Source organism: Papio anubis, chromosome 8 (assembly GCF_008728515.1).
Source record: "Papio anubis isolate 15944 chromosome 8, Panubis1.0, whole genome shotgun sequence".
NCBI classification, from domain to species: Eukaryota; Metazoa; Chordata; class Mammalia; order Primates; family Cercopithecidae; genus Papio; species Papio anubis.
In genome coordinates, this window is record NC_044983.1 from 57,585,228 (window position 1) to 57,607,554 (window position 22,327).

At 35.0% G+C, this 22,327-nt stretch overlaps 1 long non-coding RNA gene across 12 annotated transcripts in view; it reads left to right on the plus strand.

Annotated features, from left to right (window-relative positions):
* Positions 1-22,327, plus strand: part of LOC101013960 — a 93,666-nt gene that overhangs the window by 17,229 nt on the left and 54,110 nt on the right. For 8 of the 12 annotated variants that reach the window (XR_001905574.3, XR_001905570.3, XR_002523825.2 and 5 more), the window contains 3 exons: positions 4,828-4,887; positions 7,696-7,966; positions 13,464-13,734. This is a non-coding gene — a long non-coding RNA (uncharacterized LOC101013960). Of the gene's footprint in view, positions 1-3,839; positions 4,115-4,827; positions 4,888-7,695; positions 7,967-13,435; positions 13,735-19,026; positions 21,765-22,327 lie in introns of those variants that run through there. The other 4 variants (XR_001905582.3, XR_002523824.2, XR_002523827.2 and 1 more) reach the window with 4 other exon arrangements.

Here is a 22,327-nt window from a genome sequence, read left to right on the forward strand (position 1 = left end):
GGTTTGATAGGCAGAAGAGAAGAGAAAGAGAAACAGCTCTCTCTCTCTAGAGAGAGGGGTTTCCTAGTGGAAAGGACTGGCTGGTGGCAAATTCACCGGATTTTATAGTCCCCCTTGAGGAGGTGCTCAGTTCTTGAAGAAGTGCTCAGTCTGATTTACCTAGGGCTCACAGGTTGGTTTGATTAAGTGCAATGTTTACATAATGCTTGGGGAAGGCTGGTCTCCCCACCCTGATCTTATTATACAAATGAATTCTCCTTTGCCAGTGCCATATTGTCTACTCCTTACAGTACACGTGGCTGGCAGAGAGGAGAAGATGGAGCCGCCATCTTGAGCATGTCTAGTCCCTAGTTCCTGCTGGCATTCATCAGTGCAAACTCCCAGCTTGCTTGTCTATGTCTGCTGCTCGACTTTATAGGCTGCTCTTTGTTAGAAAATTATTTGGGGCTGCTTTTCATTAAAAAGAAAAGCCTTACTGATGACTTCCCTACCCTTACTATTTGCCTAAGTAATATCTTCTTAACTCCTGTATCACTATGAACCCCTTCTGGTTCTGGGGACTGCCTGATTCTCAAACTATTCTTTGCCCAAATAAAAAGGTTACTCAAAGGACAATATGGGTCTCTACTATACAAAGGGTCTCCTTTGTTGCCTAGTTTACAATTGCTTAGGGCAATAAAACGGTAATTAAAAGATTAATAGTCTAAAAGGAGAAAATAAACAAAATTAAAACTGTTTATAAAAATGCAGATGCAACAATATTTTTTCTAAAATAGGACTAATGACTGACACTGATGTTGAAATGCTAACTTCCAGGGAATTAGCTAAGCAGCCTTCCTCCTGAGATCTGATCTAAAACAAGTCAAAATCCTTGTAAGCTCAAGCTACCTGATTTAGTTCCCTTGCAAGATTAACAGTAAAGGCTGCCCTCTCCTCATAGTCTAGTAGTAAGAATTGTATGCTTTCACCACTGTGGCCTGGGTTTGATTTCTGGTCAGGCAGTCAGTCCCTCTTGATTTGATATTTGTGTGACTTTTTACTTTTTGCGGTACCCATTTGTTACTGATCCTTTTAACTTCTATGGACAGCTTCAGGTTTCTTGTCTTCTGTCTATGAGGGAGACATGAGGCTTTTGGACCTTTGTGTGTTGATGGTAAGCTGAGACGCTGACACCTTAGAAAATATGGCCAGATAGAAATGTGGATTGTAATCCATTTGTGACTAGTGATCTTTCCTTTCTTGGAGTTGTATTTTGGGGTGATTCTGGGTCTTGTGAAGACTGCTTTAGACCTCTTTGGAAGTGTCTCATGCATTCTCAGTTAAGTCAAAACCTTGGTTAAAGCTTATTCATTTTACTTGGGAGGGTACTTTTGGTAAAAATAAAACAAAGCAAAAGCCATAAATGTAGGCTATTCAAGCTAAAATCTGATAAGAGTTTTAAAAAGATTTTTTAAGAGAGCTCTATAGTCAAAAATTGACTTAGAACTGAATTTTAGGCTATGTATATATACACATACAAACATATATGTGTGTGTGTCTGTGTGTAAAACTATATATATATATAAAACTATATGTGTGTGTGTGTGTGTGTGTATATATATATATATGCCTCTTTTCACTCTCTCTAAAACTTTTCAGTCTACTGAATTTCTGTCTTCCTAACTCCCTGTTAAACATATGCCCACATGCACTCCCTTTGTCTGTTTCTTCATTTACTTCTGTTGGTCTTTCCTTCCTCTTGCCACCCTTGATACCACATGAGGAGACCATAAACATTTCTAACAGCCTGGGAACCCTTAAGGAAGACAGAAAAGGCACCAAAGACTCTATTCTTTTTTTGAAGAAACTTCTGTTTTACCTAATGAGTTCCCAATAATTTCAAATGGACAGATTCTTTTCAAGTCTAAAGCTGTACCCACGTTTGCATTAAACTCCTTGATCTTTTTAGCTTTTAGATACATATATGTGTACATGTGTATGTTATATTTTGTGTCTACATATATATATGTATATGTGTGTGTCTACACATATACATATATATGTGTCTATACATATACTTATATATTGTCTATGCATGGTGCAGAAGTAACTTAAATTTAAATGAGTACTCATAAATTAAAAAGCCAGCCCAATACTTTATGAGTTCATGTGACTTTAGTAATTTTCGGTAAATAAAAATAAGTTTAAAATTGTTCATAAAATAAAACAAAAACATATTCAAAATGTAATTTAGATATTTTTGCTAGAGCCTATTGGTCAGACAGGTTTAGGCTGTTTCTATTTTATGTGTTAAGGTCATAAAACTATTGCTTCTGTCATACTTTTGGTACTTGCTTAATTTGTCTGAAAGTTAAAGCTGTAAGGGCTGACTCCTGGGTTCTTTGAAAGCCTTACGCACATCTTACTGTGAGCTTGTCTTTAATTTTAAACCTCCAAATTCTGGGATGTAGACAAATGACCCTGGTGAGGCCTGGGATCAACACCAAGGCCCCGTTTTCCCTGGCCCAGCTGTGTCTTGGCCATGCTCAGAGGGATTAGATGCCCCAGTATTGTCTCCACAGCTCTGTTTTTTGTCCTGGACACTGCATCTGGTATTTAACAAAAGTTTATTTCCTAGGTTTTTCACTAAAATAAAAAGTTACTAAGACTTAACATTGTATTTAATATCTAATTAAAACTGCTAGATATAAGAGAAACAAGCCTATATACAGAATGTATAAAGAAAGTAAAATGTAAAGACAGTTGAAAAGAGAGTGTAAATTTTCTTTTACATGTCAGAGAACTTTCTGTGGTCAAAATAGTAAGGGGGAAAGGAAAGGAAATTTTTGTCCTAACAGTAAAATGACAGGACAAAACTAAAGGTTTAAGGAAGTTGTGGAAGGTTTGTGGAAGATTGATTTTTGTCAAAGGAATTTTTTGTGTAATCAAGTTGGTGAAAAAAGGGAATTATTTAGTTTTCCTAAAAATTGAACATTAATATCAAAAGCACACTGACGTAGGGCCAGAGTCTGGACCCCTGTGCTGGAATAACAGAGTTTTCTTGGGGCATTAACCTGATATTTAATAGAAAAATTGTAAGATATTATAAAAGGTTTATGGAAATCTTATCTTGTGTGGTCAAAGCTGATTGAGATTGGATGAATTGATTTATAAAGTTTTATTAAATTTACCTTTAGCATTAAACATATACTTCTAGAAATAATTTTTCTCTTTTGATTAAGATTTTTATATAATACTATTAAGATAAGATTTTTGTTTACTTTTTGAGTAAACTACAAAACATAGAAGAGAGACAGATTTTGTTTGTTTTATGGTGTCTTTATTAGGTCTTATGATTCTTAGGGAAACTGTGCCTCCTCTCTATCGAAGAGGAAAATTTTTGCTTTTTAAAATCTTTAAATTATTATTTTGGCTAAATGAATCACTGTTATTTTACACTGACCTGTGATGCTGTTTTGAACTTGTGTTTTAAATGTTTGATATTTGACAAAGTTTCATATAAAAATTTTTAGTATTTTTAGTATTTTCAATCTCAAACTAACTTTTTGGATACTAGGCTTCCTGTCCAAGAGAGACATATTAGGCTTATTTGGTATGTAAACATTATACAGAAAGAATTGTCACATATGAAATGGTGTTTAACTTTTTTGGCTTATATTTGTGTACATATGTTATTAACGTATAAAATGTTATGAGTTATATAAAATTTTGGTATTTCTGAGTTTGTGTTAGAAATAATAATTATGATTATTATGTTAAGTTGTATGGCACAGAAATAATCATTTTCTTGTCAATTGTGTCTTTAACCAGGGCTATTCTATGACTTTTGTCTCTCACAGGCAATTATTTTTATACTCTGATTCTTCTCAACAAATGATTTATAATCAACTGCAGTCCAAAATTTGCTACTACCTTAAGGAAATTCATGAGAAGGACTCTGACAAGTACTGCTGAATATAGGTTTCAAATAACTTTGGAAATCATATAATTCATCCAGGAAAAAAATTCTTCTAGGCCTCTGATTAAAAAGCTGTTGTGTTCATGAGGTTTGCTCACCCAACATTAAATGTAACAAGAATTAACGGCATGAGAATAAACTAATAGTGAACTGAAATATTTTTGGGGAACTGGTTTTCTTTGAAAAATCGGTGATTTTTTTCACTTTTGTTTTCCAGAATCATTTTTTTTTTTTTTTCTTTTTGAGTCATTAATGGCTTATAGCAGTTGGGTAAAGTATACTTTTGTGAGTAAAACTAACACATTTGCCTTTCTCACTACCAGATTTCTCCACAGTTTGCAAACTGTTCATGAGTAGTCGTGTTTTATGGTGATATAGTTGTTTGCATAAGTTTAATAAGAATCTGTTTTCTTTTGTAACGGAACATAGTTAGATACACTTGTAATTTTACTGAGGCTTTAACTGGAATGGCATATTTTCAAATATGACCAGAGTGTTTTGGGGAATGCAGGTTGACTTTACAGAGCCAATAAACAACCTGTACCTTGTCTACATGGTTCCTTTACAAAATTTCTATCCTTGCAGTAGGTAAAGAATGTTATCTTCTGACAGGCCCAGGATCCTAAAGTTATTTTGGCACCTCAAGAAGATAGGAATTCACCCAATTCACACAAGTATTGCAGACAGTCTGATGAAAAGTCTTTTACTTGGTTAGCCTAAAGGGTTTTAAAAGTCTCATCTGAAATTTCTTATGAAAGACGTCCCAGCAAAGCCAACTTTAAAAGAACCTGTATGGCCATTCTGTACTCTTGTTGCACTTTATGCAAATAAGCAGGCCAAATATAATAAGAGTGAAACTTGTTTTGCAGATAAATTGGTCCTGCTAAGATTATCTTTGATGAAAATGGAGAATTGGAAAAAGAAAAAAGGTATGTTTCAGAAGAAAATTATAGTACATCTATTATTAGCTTATAGCCTTGTTATTTTTGCATTTTATTATTTGCGTACAATTTGGAGTAGATGCTGAATCACTTCTTGGCAACAACAAATCTCTATAAAAGAACCCAGTTTAATTTTCTTTATAAAATAACCCAGTTTTAGTTGACGCCCTGACTAAATAGATTTTGTTGATGTTGTTGTGGCACACAAATCCTCTTTTGATTGTGCATTATGTTTCTACTATTTAATTTTTAAATGTTATTTCTCGTTATTTTACTTCTGAAAAAGCTAAATTCATACTACTCTAATGACTAGGTATAATTCAACAACTGACAGCAGCCATAGATCAATGACTTTGACAGCACTACTCAGCAATGAATCTTCCCAGCGATGACAGACATTTTGACACTCAACTTTTCATCATCAGTTCTTTCAAGAATAAAGATTTTAGATCAAAAAAGGGAAATGAGAAAAGAAAAGAGCTTTTATCTGAGGAAGGCAAGTTCTATTAGTTATCAGGACCAGACAATAAGATGAGACAGCAATCCCATCCTACTCTCCACTTTGAGTTACCTATTCCTCTCTTCAAACTGCTTGCTATTGTTACAAGTAGCTATAGATTAACCTAATAATGCCACACAGGACACTATAACCTGTACCCTGTAGCTTAAGACTGTATAGCCAATCACTAATAAGTGTTATTTCTATAAACCAATGAGATTTCCTGACAAACAACTTTCTATCAGCCCACTCACTGTCCCCCATTTTTTTGCCTTTAAAAATCTGCTTGTAACTGCTGCTAATAGCAGTGTGTATTCAGGGCAACTTGAATCTATTCTCCCTGGTTGCATTTCTCAAGTTTGGCCCAAATAAACTCTCTACTTATATTAATTTTGCGTCAGCTTCTCTGTTTTAGGTCAACAGGCCAATTTTCTGAAGGGCCTTGGGAAATTGATTTTTCAGTGTCTTTAGCTTTTTTTTCCTTGTTGCAAGATGGGATTAATGACTTCCAAGCCTTTTATGTGTTACAACTGAAACCAGAAGCCTAACATTTTAAATATATGCAGTATTATGCAGAATATTTATTCACCTGGATTCTACATCAAACCAAAATTGAAAAGTGAACTATAATTTTTATTTTCTGTCAATCTATTTTTCTTGTATTTTCTACTGACTGAATAAAACAAAGTGTGTTTCTCCAATGAGAGTTTTCTACATAGACTGGTCTGTACAATACCATCTTTATATTTTGGCAATATTCACAAATTATTTGGATAGGCTTTTTATTTTGGAAGATTGTCTCCACTCATTCTCTACTACTGTTCCCAAGTTTGGAGTTATAGATAAAATTATTCTCTTTGGGCTTCCCATGAATGCAATGGATATCTTTATTTTGTGGAATTGGGGAACAGATAGATAGCGCCTCTATATTTCTTTTTTAAAGCACGTACTTTTCATTTAAGATGTTCAGAAATTACCACAATTAGTTCCATTGTAATGTAATTGCTTATTAAAGATTATAAGTAAGAATATGGGATATACTCATGGAAAGATATTTAGATAAAGGAAAACTAGAAAAAGAGATTGTAAGTTTATACAATAAATAATATGCAAAATAGTTTGAGAATAGTTTAATAATTTATATATAGTGTCACAGTGTTAGTCATTTCCATTCACTTAACTATTCATATGTACATTGTTGCAGATATTCTTTATTATTCCATCATCATCTCAATTAAACCTCTTGGGTATAGTGTTTGAATGCTACTGTGACCATAAATTCCAATAAAACCTAGGAAAAAATGAAACTACTAATAACTGAAAGGGTAAGCAATAAGAATAATATTTTCTAACTTCCTTGAATAAGAAGAATCTTGGTGATGATTTTTATTTATTAATTCCGGAGAGAAAGGAACAAGCTAGTGAGTCAGGAGAAAGAATTAAAGCTTATTAAGTTCACTTATTTCAATTATGAGGAATAGAAAGTTAATGAGACTGAATAGGTGAGTGGCTAATTCTTATGGAGAACAAATATTGAAATCTTTTAAATATGATTTTTTCAAAGTTAAATGGCATAAAATTTGAGAATATCAATACCTTATATGAGTACCAGCATTAATGAGTCCAGTTTACTTCCTTAAGCTTTAGCAAGTTCAGGTCATATATTTTTCAGACAGAAAGGATGTTATAAGCCCTTCCTTCTGCTGTGTTCTCATAAATCTCTCTAATGCTAGACCTAGGCCTGTATTGAGTGGAAGGCTCAATGTAGATTTCGGAGTTTCCTAAAGAGAAAAGTTCAGGACTTGGCAACCAAACCTCTAAGTTGCATTTGAGCAGGATAGTGTCAAATGCAGAAGGTGATCTTTTTCCAATCCTGAGAACAAAGGTGCTAAGTAGCCCCAGGTTCTACATTCCTAGAAGTGTCAGCTTTGGGATCAGTTACCTTCAGTTGCTGTGAGGTGACATCTCCCCCACCAAAAATAGTAACATGACTCAGAAGAAGAGGAAGTCTCATTCTTCAAGAGGCCAAGGTTCTTGGAACTGGGGAAGAGAACACTTCCCCAGACTTAAGAATGAGATGCTTTAGGGCATCCATGTGCCTACAAGAAAAAATTCCTTAGATGACTAGCTGCTTTGCTATCAGAATTGCTGATGTCTCCCCATATTGCTGAATTAGGGAAGACAACATTGGAGAAAACTTGTATAGTGGATTCTGCTCAGAAGGGAATAGTCCTCAACCACTATGTTCATTATTTATCTTAACAACCCCTGACTTCTCGCTTCTTGGTTTTTGATAGGTCAGGTGGATCCCACATATACCTGCAGTCCATGCATTGATAGTGAATAATACATGAGAGTTGAAGCTCCAGTTATGTAAATCAAAAGAATGCGACAGGAGACAAACTTATGCTTCCAGGAAAACGGAGTAGACGTACTTCTCCCAATTCTTTCTACTAAGTACAGCTAAAAGCCTGGGCATTAAATATAAAATAAATGCAAAAATACCATGAATCTTGGAGAGAAGAAAGCAGACCAAGTAGGTACTTTGGAGCAAAAAGCAACACATTGGTGAGTTCCTTAGGTTTTAGTTTTTGTCTTATATATACCAGTCTAGATGCTGGAGAAGCCAGAATTCCAGAAGTACCAACATGTTTAGATGAAGGATGTCCTAACAAAAACTCTTTCTCTCTTATGTAAGGAGTACTAGAGGGACAGCCTAATAAGAGAGAATGTTTAGAAAATAGTGACTACTTCAACCAAAAACCATGGAAAGAATTATGGTCCCACCCCACCCTTGTCAGCAAACGTGAGTGGGGAGCCTAGATTCTACTTTTTCAAGGCTGTAGCAAAGCGTCCCAACCATCCTGTTAGGGTGGTGTCAGATAAGGCTGTCTCGGCCTGGCATTAATGAGCCCCTTCCCCCTTTCCCACAGGATCAGGGTATGTGAAAAGTTCTACCTTTTCACATAGGGGGACTTCTACCCCCACCTGGCAATAATGAGGTACCCTTTCACTTTCCCAATGAGGTAGTTTCAGAAGAGGCCTACTGGAAATATTTTTGCAACTTCCCAGCAGTAAGGAAGTCACATCTCTCCCATGATGTCAGTTGTGACAAAGTATGGAGCACTAAGGAAGCACTCCAGCCCATACCAGCCAGGAAGGTGTAAGTGAAGGCTCAGTAAGACATCAGAATTTCCACTTCTACTCAGCAATAACAAAGAGTTTCCACCATCAGGTGTTAGTGAAAGTTTATAGGGAACCTGGACTTCTCTACCCAATTGGCAGTAATGAGGTGGTACCTCCTCTTCTCACCCCAGATTGGTGTCAGAGGAAGACATGGTGTCAGAGGAAGACAACCAAACCAGCAAGTGTAAATAAGATCTAAAATGTAATAAAAATGTACAAAATGTTCAGGTTTTAATGAAAAATTTACTAATCATTATCAAGAACCAGGAAAGAAATTGAATGAAAAAAGATAATAAACAGATGTCAACATTGAAAGACAGAAATATTAGATTATCTGATAGTTTAAAGCAGCCATCATAAAAATGTTTCAATGAGCATTTGCAAGCACATTTGAAAAAATGAAAAATATAGAAAGTCTCAGAAAAAAATAGAAGAGATAATAACCAAATATTTTATTTTATTTTATCTTATTTATTTATTTATTTTTTTGGAGATGGAGTTTTGCTCTTGTTGCCCAGGCTGGAATGCAATGGTGTGATCTCAGCTCACTGCAACCTCTGCCTCCTGAGTTCAAGCAAATCTCCTGCCTCAGCCTCCCGAGTAGCTGGCATTACTGGCATGTGCCACCACTTCCAGCTAATTTTGTATTTGTAGTAGACAGTGGGTTTCACCATGTTGGTCAGGCTGGTCTCAAACTCCTGACCTCAGGAGATCCACCCACCTTGGCCTCCCAAAGTGCTGGGATTACAGGTGTGAGCCACCGTGCCTGGCCATATTTTATTTTATATTATTATTTTTGAGACAGAGTCTTGCTGTGTCACCCAGGCTAGAGTATAGTGGTGCGACCATGGCTTACTGCATCCTTGATTTCCCAGGCTCAAGTGATCCTCCTATCTCAGCCTTCCAAGTAGCTGGGATCACAGGCATGCACCACCACGCTGGCTCATTTTAAAATTTTTTTGTAGAGACAGGATCTCCCTATGTTGCTCAGACTAACCTCAAACTCCTGGACTCAAGTGACCCTTTCTCCTTGACCTTCCACATGTCAGGATTGCAGGTGTAAGCCACCATTCCCAGCCCCACATAATATTCTTCAACTGAAAATCTACAATAACAGAAGTAAAAACTAAATGGACGGGCTAAACAGCAGAATAGAGAGGACAGAGGAAAAAAAAATCAATGAAATTGAGGATAGAACAATAGACATTACACAATCTGAACAATAAGGAAATTAGACTGAAAAAAAAAAAAAAGAACAGAGCCTCAGAGACCTGTAAGACTAAAACAAAAGGTATAACTTATGTATCATTGAAGTTCTGGAAGGAGAGGAGCCAAAAAGTAGAGCTGATAAAATACTTGAAGAAATAATGGCTGAAAACTTCCAAAATCTGACAAAAGCAAAGTACTGTAGATTCCAGAAGCTGAGTGCATATCAAATAAGATAAACTCAAGGAATCCACACAAACACATTAGCTTCTGAAAAATAAAAACAGAAAAAATTTTGAAATCAGCAAGAGAGAAAAAATATGGGGGAAAATGACTCAAATGGCATGAGATTTCTTATTAGAAACTGTGAAGGTCAGGAGGCTGTGACACAATATTTTTCAAGTGCTGAAAGGAAAGAACTTTCAGTCCAGAATCCAACATTAAGTGGAGCTATCCTTCAAGAATGAAGGGGACACCAATACATTCTCAGATAAAGAAAAAATTAGAAAATTTGTCATCAGGAGACCTACCCTAAAAGAATGGTTAAAGAAAATTCTCTAAACAGAAAGAAAACAATAACAAATGAAATATAAAATCAAGGAGGAAAAAGGAAATGGCAACAAAAATGGCAAAATTTAATGCACTTTCCCTTCTAAATTATACTTGTTGGTTGAAGACAAATTATAATATTTTCTGATGTAGTTCTCAATATATGTATAGGAAATATTTAAAACAATTTTAAATGGGGAGGATAAATAATTTAAAGAGGGGTAAGTTTTTAATACTTCACTCATACACCAATATACATTTGACACTAGTTTTTTATAATGTAATACCTAGTGCAACTACTAAAAATTATGTAAAAAGAAATACACTTAAAAACACTGCAGTTAAATTAAAGTAAAATTCTAAAAAGGGTGATCAAACTAAACAACTAAACACACTTCTAGCATATAACCCAGCAGCCATACTCCTTGGTATTTACCCAAATGAAATAAAAACTTATGTCCACTCAAGAACCTGCACATGGATGTTTATTTATAATTGCCCAAACTTAGAAGCAACCAAGATGTTTTCTAGAAGGTGAATGGATAAACAGCAACAAATTCATACAATAAAATATTATTCAGCATTATAAGCCATCAAGCCGTGAAAAATATGGAGAACCTTATACAGTATATTACTAAGTAAAATAAGCTAAATTGAAAAAAGTAGGTACTGTATACCTTAACTATATAATGTCTGGAAAAGGAAAAACTATTTAAGAGTGAGAAAAAAATCATTGGTTGAGAGGGATTAAGGGAGAGTGTTGTTCAAGCGTCAACTATATATAAAAAGTTTTACAACATGTCCAAGTGGGATTACTCCAGGGATGTAAGGCTTGTTAAATATTTTAAAATTATTTAACAAAATACACGATATTAACAAGCTAAAGTAGAAATATTACATGATTATATCACAATCAATGCAAAAACATTGATGAAACTCAGTACTTAGTCATGATTTTACAAACTCTTTGAAAAATAGAAATAAATGGAACTTCCTCATCTTTATAAAGGGCATCTATAAAATACTTATGGGAAACATAGTACATAGTGGTGGAAACTCAATGCTTTTTTTCTAAAATTGAGGTTTAACACCATATGGTTACTCTCATCATTCTCATTCAACATGGTGCTAGAAGTTCTAGCCAGTGCAATAAGGCAAAATCTCAGTGCATCTACATAAAAGCTCCTAGAAATAATAGGTAAATTCAGCAAGGTGACAGGATACAAGACAAATATACAAAAATCAGTTATGTTTTTAAATACTACCAATAAACAAATAGACATTGAAATTAAATATTGATTTCATTTATGCTTGCTCTAAAAATCAAATACTTAGGTGAAATTGAATAGCTCATGTAAAAGATTTTATGCTCTACAAAACACTGGTTAAGGAAATCAAGAAAGACCTAAATAAATGAGACATACTATGTTCATGGATTGAAAGACTCAACTTAGTAAGGATCTCAATTATCCTCAAATTGACATACAGAGTTAGTGCAATTGCTATCAAATCTCAGCATGTTTTTTAGATATAGACAATTATTCTACAATTTATATGGAGATATATGGGTTCTAGAATAACAAAAATCATGATAAATAATATGGCAGGAAGAATCATTTCATTCAATTTGAAGAGTAATTATACAGCTGTCTTTCTCTATAAAATACAGTGTATATACAATACGTTGTATACAATAACCATGACTGTGTGATATTGGCAGATAAGACACATTGATTAGTGGAACAAAGTAAGGACCCAGAAATAAACACACACAAACATGCCCAACTGATTTTTGACAAGGTGGAAAAACACAAAGGTGTAGAAAAGATAGCCTTTCAACAAATATAGCTGGAGCAATTGGACATCCATAGGCAGAAATATAAACTTTCAGCTATATTTCATATCATATAGAAAAATCAAGTAATGAATATCAATGTATAAATAAATATATAGTTCATATACATCTTTAGTTTAAAAATATAAAAGTTTTACAGAAAAACTTCAGAGAAAATTTTCAAGATCTAGGGGTAGGCAAAGAGTTCTAAGACTTAACACGAAAAGCATGGTCTATTAATATAAATTGGTAAAGTGTAATTAGTCAAAATTAAAAATTCTTGCTCTGCAAATACCCTTCAACAGGATGAAAAACAAGCTACAGACTGGGAGAAAACATTTGCAAATGATATTTTGCAAAAAGAATTAATATCTAGAATATATAAGGAACTTAAAAATTCAACCATAGAAACAAAATAATCTGATTAGAAAATGGGTAAAAAAAAGGAGATATTTTATAAAACAGGATATAAAAATGGTGGATACACATGAAAAGATGTACAGTGTCATGAATGAGTTAAAAAATGTACATCAAAACCACAATGAGATAACATCACATATCAGAATCATTAAAAGTAAGTGACAAAACCAAGTGCTAGTGAGCAGAGGAACTAGATTATGCCTATACTGCTTGTGGCAATATAAAAATAGTACAGCTCCTCTGATAGTGATTTTGACAGTTTCTTAAGTAACCAAACATGGAGCTACCATATGACTCAGCAATTACACTTCTTAGCATTTATCCTGGAGAAATTAAATTTTGTAATCACAGAGAAACAAAAGCTTATAGCAGCTTTATTTGTAAGAGCCCAAAATAGAAATGACTCAGATGTCCTTCAGCTTGCGAATGGTTAATCAGAGGTTTGCATGGAGTACTATTCAGTAATAAAAAGAAATGAAGTATTGATACATGCAAAATTTGGATGTAGCTCTACAGAATTATTCTGAGTAAAAAGTTATTCCTGAATTGTTACATGATATGCAATTCAATTTATATAATATTATTTTAATTAACATCTTTATACAAAATCCATAAAACACAAAATTCACCCACCTGAAGTACAGAATTCAACAGTTTTAGTATAGCACAGAGTTGTGCAACCATCACCAAAATCTAAATTTAGATTATTTTCATACCTTCATAAAGAAACTGTGGAAGGCACCAAATTGAAATTCTTTTTCACAATTTCATGGGTAGAACATTTGTTCTTATCATAGACCTTAGCAACCTCAGCTTATGATTTATTTTCTTTCCTTATTAAGTGGAGAATTTTCACCTTTTTACTTGAAGGAAGCATGTGACAGCTTCGCTTGGGCATATCAGAATTGCCAGCATCACTACTCTTGCACTTTGGGGCCATTATTAAGTGAAATAAGGATTACTTGAACACAAGCACTGCGATACTGCTACAGTCAATGTGATAACGCAGCTGGTGACTAAGTGACCGAGGATGGGGAGCTTCTACAGCGGGGAGACTCTGGAAAAAGGGAGGATTCACATCCAGTGGCATTGGGACAGGACAGAGTGAGAGTTCATCATGCTACACAGAACAGCATACAATGTAAGTCTTGTGAGTGGATTATCTCTGGAATTTTCTATTGACTACATTTGTACTACAGTTGTATGTGGGTAACAAACTGGAAAGTGAAACCTGGGATAAGGGGGAGGCTACCGCAGATAGCCCAGTATTTCTCATTTTGTGGATTTGTTTATCTTTCTGCTCACATTCTTTTCCTTCTGCATTACCATTTTAGTAAAAATAGATAGCATCTATTTGGTGTTTAGTATGTTTCTGGCACAGTCAAACATTTTACAAACATTATATCATTTAATCTGCATAAAACGTATACAGTAGGTACAACTATTATCCAGTTTTTTAGACAAAGCAAACTGGATCACAGGGAGTTTAAAACACTTCTTCCCTTGGTCAAGTTGGGTCACGTAATTGTCAAAGTTAGCAAAGACTTGGAATCAACCCAAATGTCCATCAGTGACAGACTGGATTAAGAAAATGTGGCACATATACACCATGGAATACTATGCAGCCATAAAAAAGGATGAGTTTGTGTCCTTTGTAGGGACATGGATGAAGCTGGAAACCATCATTCTCAGCAAACTATCGCAAGAACAGAAAACCAAACACCACATGTTCTCATTCATAGGTGGGAACTGAACAATGAGATTACTTGGACTCGGGAAGGGGAACATCACACACCAGGGCCTATTATGGGGAGGGGGGAGGGGGGAGGGGGAAGGGATTGCATTGGGAGTTATACCTGATGTAAAGGACGAGTTCATGGGTGCTGACGAGTTGATGGGTGCAGCACACCAACATGGCACAAGTATACATATATAACAAACCTGCACGTTATGCACATGTACCCTAGAACTTAAAGTATAATAATAACAATAAAAAAAACCAACTTATTCATTAAAAAAAAAACAAAACAAAAAACATGCCACTTAGGGGATGATTTGAAATTCTCTAATTTTTTAGAAGAATCTTTAGTTTTCCCAGGATAGAACATTTATTGATATGGTAAATATGTGGAAAGACCCACAAGCCCCACTCCAATCCTACATTCTTGCCATTAAAAAATAAACACAAAGACTGTTCTCTGTATTTTTTTTTCTTTAAAAAGTATTCTAGGAGACACAATGACATGCATTCTAACAAATATGTAGAATAAATTGAATTTGAGATATTTTATAAAATTGTAAGATATGTAACAATATGCACCTTAGTCTAGGACACAAGCCCAAAAAGGTAAAAAATAATGAAGAAAGACTACTCAGAAGCTAATCCATTTTCTTATTTTAGGAGATAGATGAAAGGGGAAAATTTTAATGTGGGGTAATCTCTATTTGATAATCACAATGTGGTTTCTGAAGAGATGTGTTGGCCTTTAGTAATGCTAAAATTACAAATGCAGATTTAAAGGCCTCTGCATTTTATCCACTTTTAAATTTACATAAAAAAACAAGTGCAAGATTATTGGAAAAGCGTCTATGATTGTTATCACAACAGCAAGGGTAGTTGGAGTGTGATACAATGATAAGAAGGGAAGAGGTTAAATTGCCACTAGTAAAGTCTATGCCCATTATTGAAGCCAATCCAATATTAACTTTGTGTTTAACAAAATGAAAATTAAGATGCTACTCTCAGAGAAACCTTGGGGAATATCTACAACATGTTCACCTCTTTAAAAATTCACTTGTCTGTATAGCTTTCTCTTAAAATCTCATTTAATGTGCTTAGGTATACAACCAGTACAACATATTATAATGGTGTAGAATTTAGTAAGGAATGTATAGTGAGTATTTCCTTACAATTCACCTGCCTTGGAGCTCAAATAAGATTTAAAATTAGGTTCTGAAATAATGCCATGGAGAAAGCTAGAACCAAGGCCATCTAGATGAACCTACAACAATTTCCACTTCTACCTAGGAGGTAGAAGCAAAAGGCATCTACCCTTGGGGAAAGTTCAAGAAAATTGTTGAGGGCCAGCATCCTACACTAACACAAAGCAGAAGTCTGCTTCTGCTGGGGTTGAAACAGAAAACACACACTTCTGTCCAAAACTCCCCATAGATATAAGGCAGAGTTTATATTCAGAACAACAAAATTAAGAACACAGTAAATGTCTTTTCAGAAACTATGTAAAGCAGAAGACAACAAAGTAACATATTTAAGGGACTAAAAATAATCCTATCAACCCAGATCTCTGAACTCAGAAAAAAATCTTTTAAATATTGAGACAAGGAAATACTTTTCTGCCTCATCAAAGCTGATAAAATTCATTGCTAGCAGACTACACAAGATTATATATTAAAGAAAGTTATTAGGTGAAAAGTAAGATATTAATGGCAAAAACGATAATAAATATAAATGACAACTTTTCTACTTTTAATGTCTTTATAAGATAACTATGTAAAGCAAAAATTAGTAACAATGTATTATGGGGTTTACAGCATATGTAGAAGTAAATATATGCCAGAAATATCACAAGTGATGGAATTGAGGAAATATAAATATAATGTTGATATGTAAATAGCAAATAAGCCATGTTGAGATGCCCAAAAGCATTTATTATTAGAAAAATACTGATTAAAACCACAATAAGATACCACAGTACACCCAGTGGAAAGGTTAAAATTGAAAAGACTGACAATGGCAAGACTGGTGAGGATGCAGAGACAGTAAAATTCATATATTGCTGATGAGATGCCAGCAACTTTGCAAACCAGTTTGCCGACTCTTATAAAGTTAAACGTACACTTAGGATATAAACCAACAATTCTGTTTCTAGGTCTTTCCCCAAGAAGAAAAAAATTTCTATGCAGAGCTCTATGTGAATCTTTACAGCAGGTTTACTCATAATCAACAACCACTAAACACCACTCAAATGTCCTTCAATTGGTGAATGAAAACCCAATTATGGTACATCCATTCAATGGAACATTACTTGCCAATAAAAAGGAACAAATTACTGATGCATTCAGCAACATGAGTAGATTTCAAAGCATTTTGCTGACTAAAATATGTCAGACACACAGGCTATATATGGTGTCATCTTGTTTACATTACTGGGAAAAAGCAAAACTCTATTGTCGGAAATATAATCAGTGGTTATCACAGGCTGGGATGGGGCAGAGGTTGACTGCATGGAAGCCCTAGAGGCATAGAAATGCTGTATCTCTTTGTTGTGGTGGTGGTTACATGACTGTATGCATGTGTCAAAACTCATCTGTACTTAGAAAGGGTGACTTTTGTTGTATATAAGTTATACCTCAATGAACCAGACTGAGAAAAAAAATAAGCCTTCAATATAATTTGGCCTATGCTCTAAGGCAGTGCCTTTTGATCCCCTAATATATGCCAGTATCATAGGTCAAAAGTTGTTCTCGTATGACCAGCTTATTTCCTCAATGACTCAACTTGGCTTCCCCAGTCTTCACCAAGTCATCCTGAACAATATGCAGTTAAAAAATTCAAGGCGTAATGAGTCGAGAATGCGCCACTGCACTCCAGCCTGGGTGACAGAGCAAGATTTCGTCTCAAAAAAAACCAAAAACCAAAAAACAGAAAACAAAAAACAAGGCATTTCTCTCAATCAGATCTGCCACACTAATTCTACCTGAATTTCAATCCTGAAAACTGACACTGACCCACTTTGACTCCTTTCCTCAGATACGGATTTTCAACAACCCCTAGTAAGATCCTCATTGCATAAACTACCATGCATGGCTCCATGGCTCCACATGTTTTCATTCTGCAAATTTGTTATTCCGTATGTTACACCCATGCCTAAGTGAAGGGATGACTCCAGCACAAGAGAAAGAAAAAGAGGCCAATACTTTTGGCTTAAAACCCGATATCGACAAAAAAATGTGGAAAGATATGTGATGAATAAAGCCAGACTGTTTTTCTCAAAATGTTAATCCCAACTTCCTATTTCAAGACTAGATACAGGTTCTTTGGGTGAAGGGAAGGATGAACCAAGAAGAAAGTGAAGAAAGCTTACAAGCAACTTGCCTAAGAAGGGGCATCCTCCCTCCATCATTAGAATCTAAGACAGAGAGGAGATCTGCGTCGCCTTCCCCTGGCTAGCACTCTAATATCCAGCAAGGTCTCAAAGATTTCCCATAGCCACAAAGTTGTAGGAAGAAAAAATATTTACATAGTATGTTTAGGGAGATTGTCCCCAAATCAGTATAGGAGCAGGGGAATATCTTCCATGGGCCCCAGAGTGGCTCAAACTTGTCATGGTGAGTCAATAGTGGTGCAGAGAGGTAATAGTCAGGATAGAAAAGTCCCAGCATGATCGAATAGCCAAAGACCAGAAGGGAGAAGGGTGTGCTGGTGACTGTCAGCCCATAGATGACACAAAAACATCAATGGATTCCATGGTATTTCCCCCACTTCCAATCTGAGGTCTTGGCATCACATAAACCCACATAACATAGTATCATCCTAGAGAAAGTGATGGGGCAGGACCCTAATTTAAGGTTAAGCTTCAATCATTCAGTTAATAAGACCTCTCAAATGCAAATTGTGTTGCTGGAGGAATGTGAGAAAAAATTTCCTTTATAGCATACATGAGTATGTAGACTGAACTTTTTACTTATACTAAATTCTTAATTAAGAGTAAGAATCTGAACTACAATGTAAGCACATACTGATTTCTTTTAATTTCAAGAATTTTCAACAGAATGTCTGAAAATTTTTCATTTATATTGAGTCTTCTTACAGGCACCCTATTTAAAAAACTTTTATAGACAGATCTGCATGATTACCATCGAGACTCAAAGAAGTTATAAAACCTCTTAACTTTTTCAGGCCCTTAAAATTAGCTTAAGACAGTGAGTCATTTCCAGTGTCTTTACTAGATCTCGTTAAGTCATTTCTAGTTTCTTTACTAGATCTCATTTTTTGATAAGCACAGTTGCCATCTCATTTTATGTGCTTTAAAAATACAGTTTAAATAAAGAAAAATCATTTAGAAGTCATATGTGTAGTTTTCTTCTCTAAAGTTTATTTCATCAAAGTTATAATTAATTTTCTGAAAGTTTATAGTGTGGAAACATCATCAAAGTTTTATGCAGAGAGGCATTGAGAGATATATAAATAATCATTATATCACCTTATTTATTGTTTGTGTGCATGTGTGTGTGTATATATATATATACACACACCCAGGCTGGAGTGTAGTGGCACGATCATATACTGCAGCTTCCAACTCCTTAGCTCAAGCAATCCTCCCGCCTCAGCCTCTTAGCTGGGGTTACAGGCATGCAACATTATGCCTAACTAATTTATTCTTTATTTTGTTTGTTTCTTTTTTTCTTTTAGAGAGGGGACTCTTATTGTGTTGCCCAGGCTGGTCTTGAAGTCCTGACCTCAAGTGACCCTCCTACCTAAGCCTCCCAAAGCAATGGGATTAATGGTACAAGCCACCTCACCTGGCTATAATTATATTTTGATTCAAATTACCACTATGTTGAACTTGATTGATTTTTAATGTTGAAGAAAATGAAAATTACTGTCATAGAAGTTCACGTTATGAGCATGTATTCACAATGGAATGTCAGTTTTGTCCCTCTCCTGGTTTTGGATATGAGAAATTTCTCATGATCTCAAAGTGTTTCTAAGTTGTTTTTTTCCTAAAGAGAAAAGAAAAAAAAGGGCAATAGTCAACTCCATTAACAAACCACCATCTCGTGACAACACTAGGGAGGCGGTCTCTGTTGTTGGTAGGTGTTTCCTATTAAGAGTGGGTATTTATCTATTATCCATCACCACTGCCACATGCATCTGCTTACATTCATTGCTGGCTAAAAACGGACTCAGTAGCCAAGATCCCCTTCTTCCTGACCCCTCAAATCTACTCACCTACCTGCTTTATGAAACCCCTACAGTGCTGGCTGATGATCTCTTTTCAGCTGTTTTCCTGGGCATTGGAGTTTCTGACTGTTTGTCCTTGCCCACCACTCAATGGTCAGCAGAGCTTCCAAACTGGTTGAGAGATCTGAACCGGTGGATCACTCACTATAGCTTTCAGGGAGGTCTCCCTTCCTAGTGATATCTTCCCTGCTTCCTCAAAACTCACCTTAGCTTCTCTGGTCCTGACTCCAGTCCTCCATTGTTTACCACTATTATTAATCAGAATATTGACCTATTCATTAAATATAGTATAAGCAAGCATTTGTATGTTATGATGATATGATAATGTAAACTCTTAATTATTTTCCAAAATTCTCAATGTTTGAATTAATAGGGGGGAAATAACTAAAAAAGCATACCATTTTAGTCAAATAATTATAAGATATTTTGGGAATAAATAGTTGAATCACTATGCAGTTAACACTAGTAATGATTGTGAACATGTTGGAAATGACTGAGCTATAAAATATTCAGTTTAGTTATTTGGAAGATTTTAATAAATGACCTGAATCAACAGTGTACTAATCTAATGAGCTATTTGCTGATTGGTTATTATGGGTAGGTAGATCGAGTCTGGAAGAGACTGCTAATGATTTCTTATAAGCTATAAAGTATTGTCAAGTATTTGTTCTGTTCTAATTTTAATTGAGTGACCACTGTATAAAATCCACTCCACAATAAGTGAGCACACAGGAATTCTATATTCATAGGATTATAGTCAATTTGAAAGGTGGATGGACCCACTGCTTGTTTTTGTAAATAAAACTTTATTAGAAAACAGCCACACTCACTTATTAGTGTATAATCTGTGGCTGTTTTCATACTATGACAAAGATGTTGAGTAGTTGTGACAGAGACCAAACGACCTGTAAAGCCTAAAATATTTAGAGATATATCTCACCCTTTACAGACACAGTGTGCTGACCCCTTGCCTATTATAATATCAAAGCATAATGGCAATACCACAGGTATATCCTTAAAGGAACTGAGAAAAAAAAAGGAGACACTTCTGGTATTAAAAAATATGCCTGTTCTAGATTAGACACTTAACAAATGTCGTTGAAGATATTGAAGCTGTCATTTGATTTGCAACATTATGTATTTGAACTTGGAGGTGGGAATTTATATCTGGAAATCCAGTCAAGTGGAACAATGCAAACCAATTTTTAAAACGTCTTCTTCGGTGACCCCTCTACATCCCACAAGTCTGCACCCACTCCCTGTACTTCACCTATCAAGACCCCTGCCCTTCTCCCTAGCACTTCACTCCGCTGCTTTGCTCACTCTCATTGGTTTCATTGAATATCTTTACTCATTTCCTTATCATTATCCGCCTATGGAATCTTACCCATCCTTCAAGATTCACATGAAATACTATTTTATTCCCACAAAACCCCATCTTCTTGTCCTCACATTTTGAAGTGTTCTTTCAGACATTTGTCTTCTTTAAGCATTAGTCACATTTTTTCTTATGTGACATTTTACACTCATATGTTTTCCCTCTATACACACAGAAAACTGCTAGACTAGACTATAAGCTCCAGGAAGGCACAGTTAATGGTTCTGTTTAGTGTTCCACACAATAGTATTTACAGGCAGTCAGTAAAGATGTAAAACGTGACTGCTGCCACCTTGTCTCTCTCTGTTTTAACTCTCTGGAGAACGTTTTTTGTTATCTGATTTTTCCTTAATGATTATTCTGTTGAAGGACTGCATCCCACCACCAGAATGTAGACATCATTTGAATAGAGATCTTGTCTGTCTTTTTCATTGCTGTGTCCCACTACCTAGAACAACCTGGGTGCTCAATCAAAATGTGGTCACTGAATGAATGAAATTATAAACCTGTAGTTTCAGAAAATGATAGCTTATTCATACACTACCAAAATAACTTTATTTTGTGGTTAATAATAACTTCGATAAATAAGATTCTCTAATGATCTGTGAGCTAGTGTTCTTATATTTAGAGTTTACTATATAATTATACAGGAAATAGTATGCAAATTCAAAGCCATTAATTCTATAAATATAAAACTCAATTTATCTGTAGGAAGGTATAGCATTCTTCAAGATTATTTTGCAATGTGGCATTTTGAAGTTCAGGAGATTGGACAACTCACTAATTATCTTTTAATGCTTCCTATTGCCTGATAAATTTTAGGAGGTTAATTACTTTTCTTTTCTTTTCTTTTCTTTTTTTTTTGAGACGGAGTCTCGCTCTGCCGCCCAGGCTGGAGTGCAGTCGCCGGATCTCAGCTCACTGCAAGCTCCGTTTAGGAGGTTAATTACTAACATGTTCCATTATTATTCTTAAGGATAAGACATGATGGACAGAAATTTCAATGCAATTATTCCATTCTGGTGAGGTTAGAAGGTGCTAGGCAGATAAAGAAATCATCTTATCAAGCAGGAATACACCATTTACTGAAGAAGGTCTGCTAAACTTTTATCATGACTGAAAATATAAAAAGACACTTTAAATGGATAAATGCAGCTATTGTACAAAATTGACATGGCTGTAGAGATGACAGAGTGAAGAAGTATTTGATCAGTCATTTGTTATAAAAGCTCAGGGAAAACAAAAATTTCTACTTAAAAATTTCTCTTTATTGCTTTCTCATTTTCTTTGACTTGCTAAATTCACAGTTAAATCACATCCATATGTTCTCAGTTTTAACTACAATCATATCTCTAACATCACCCTTTTCTC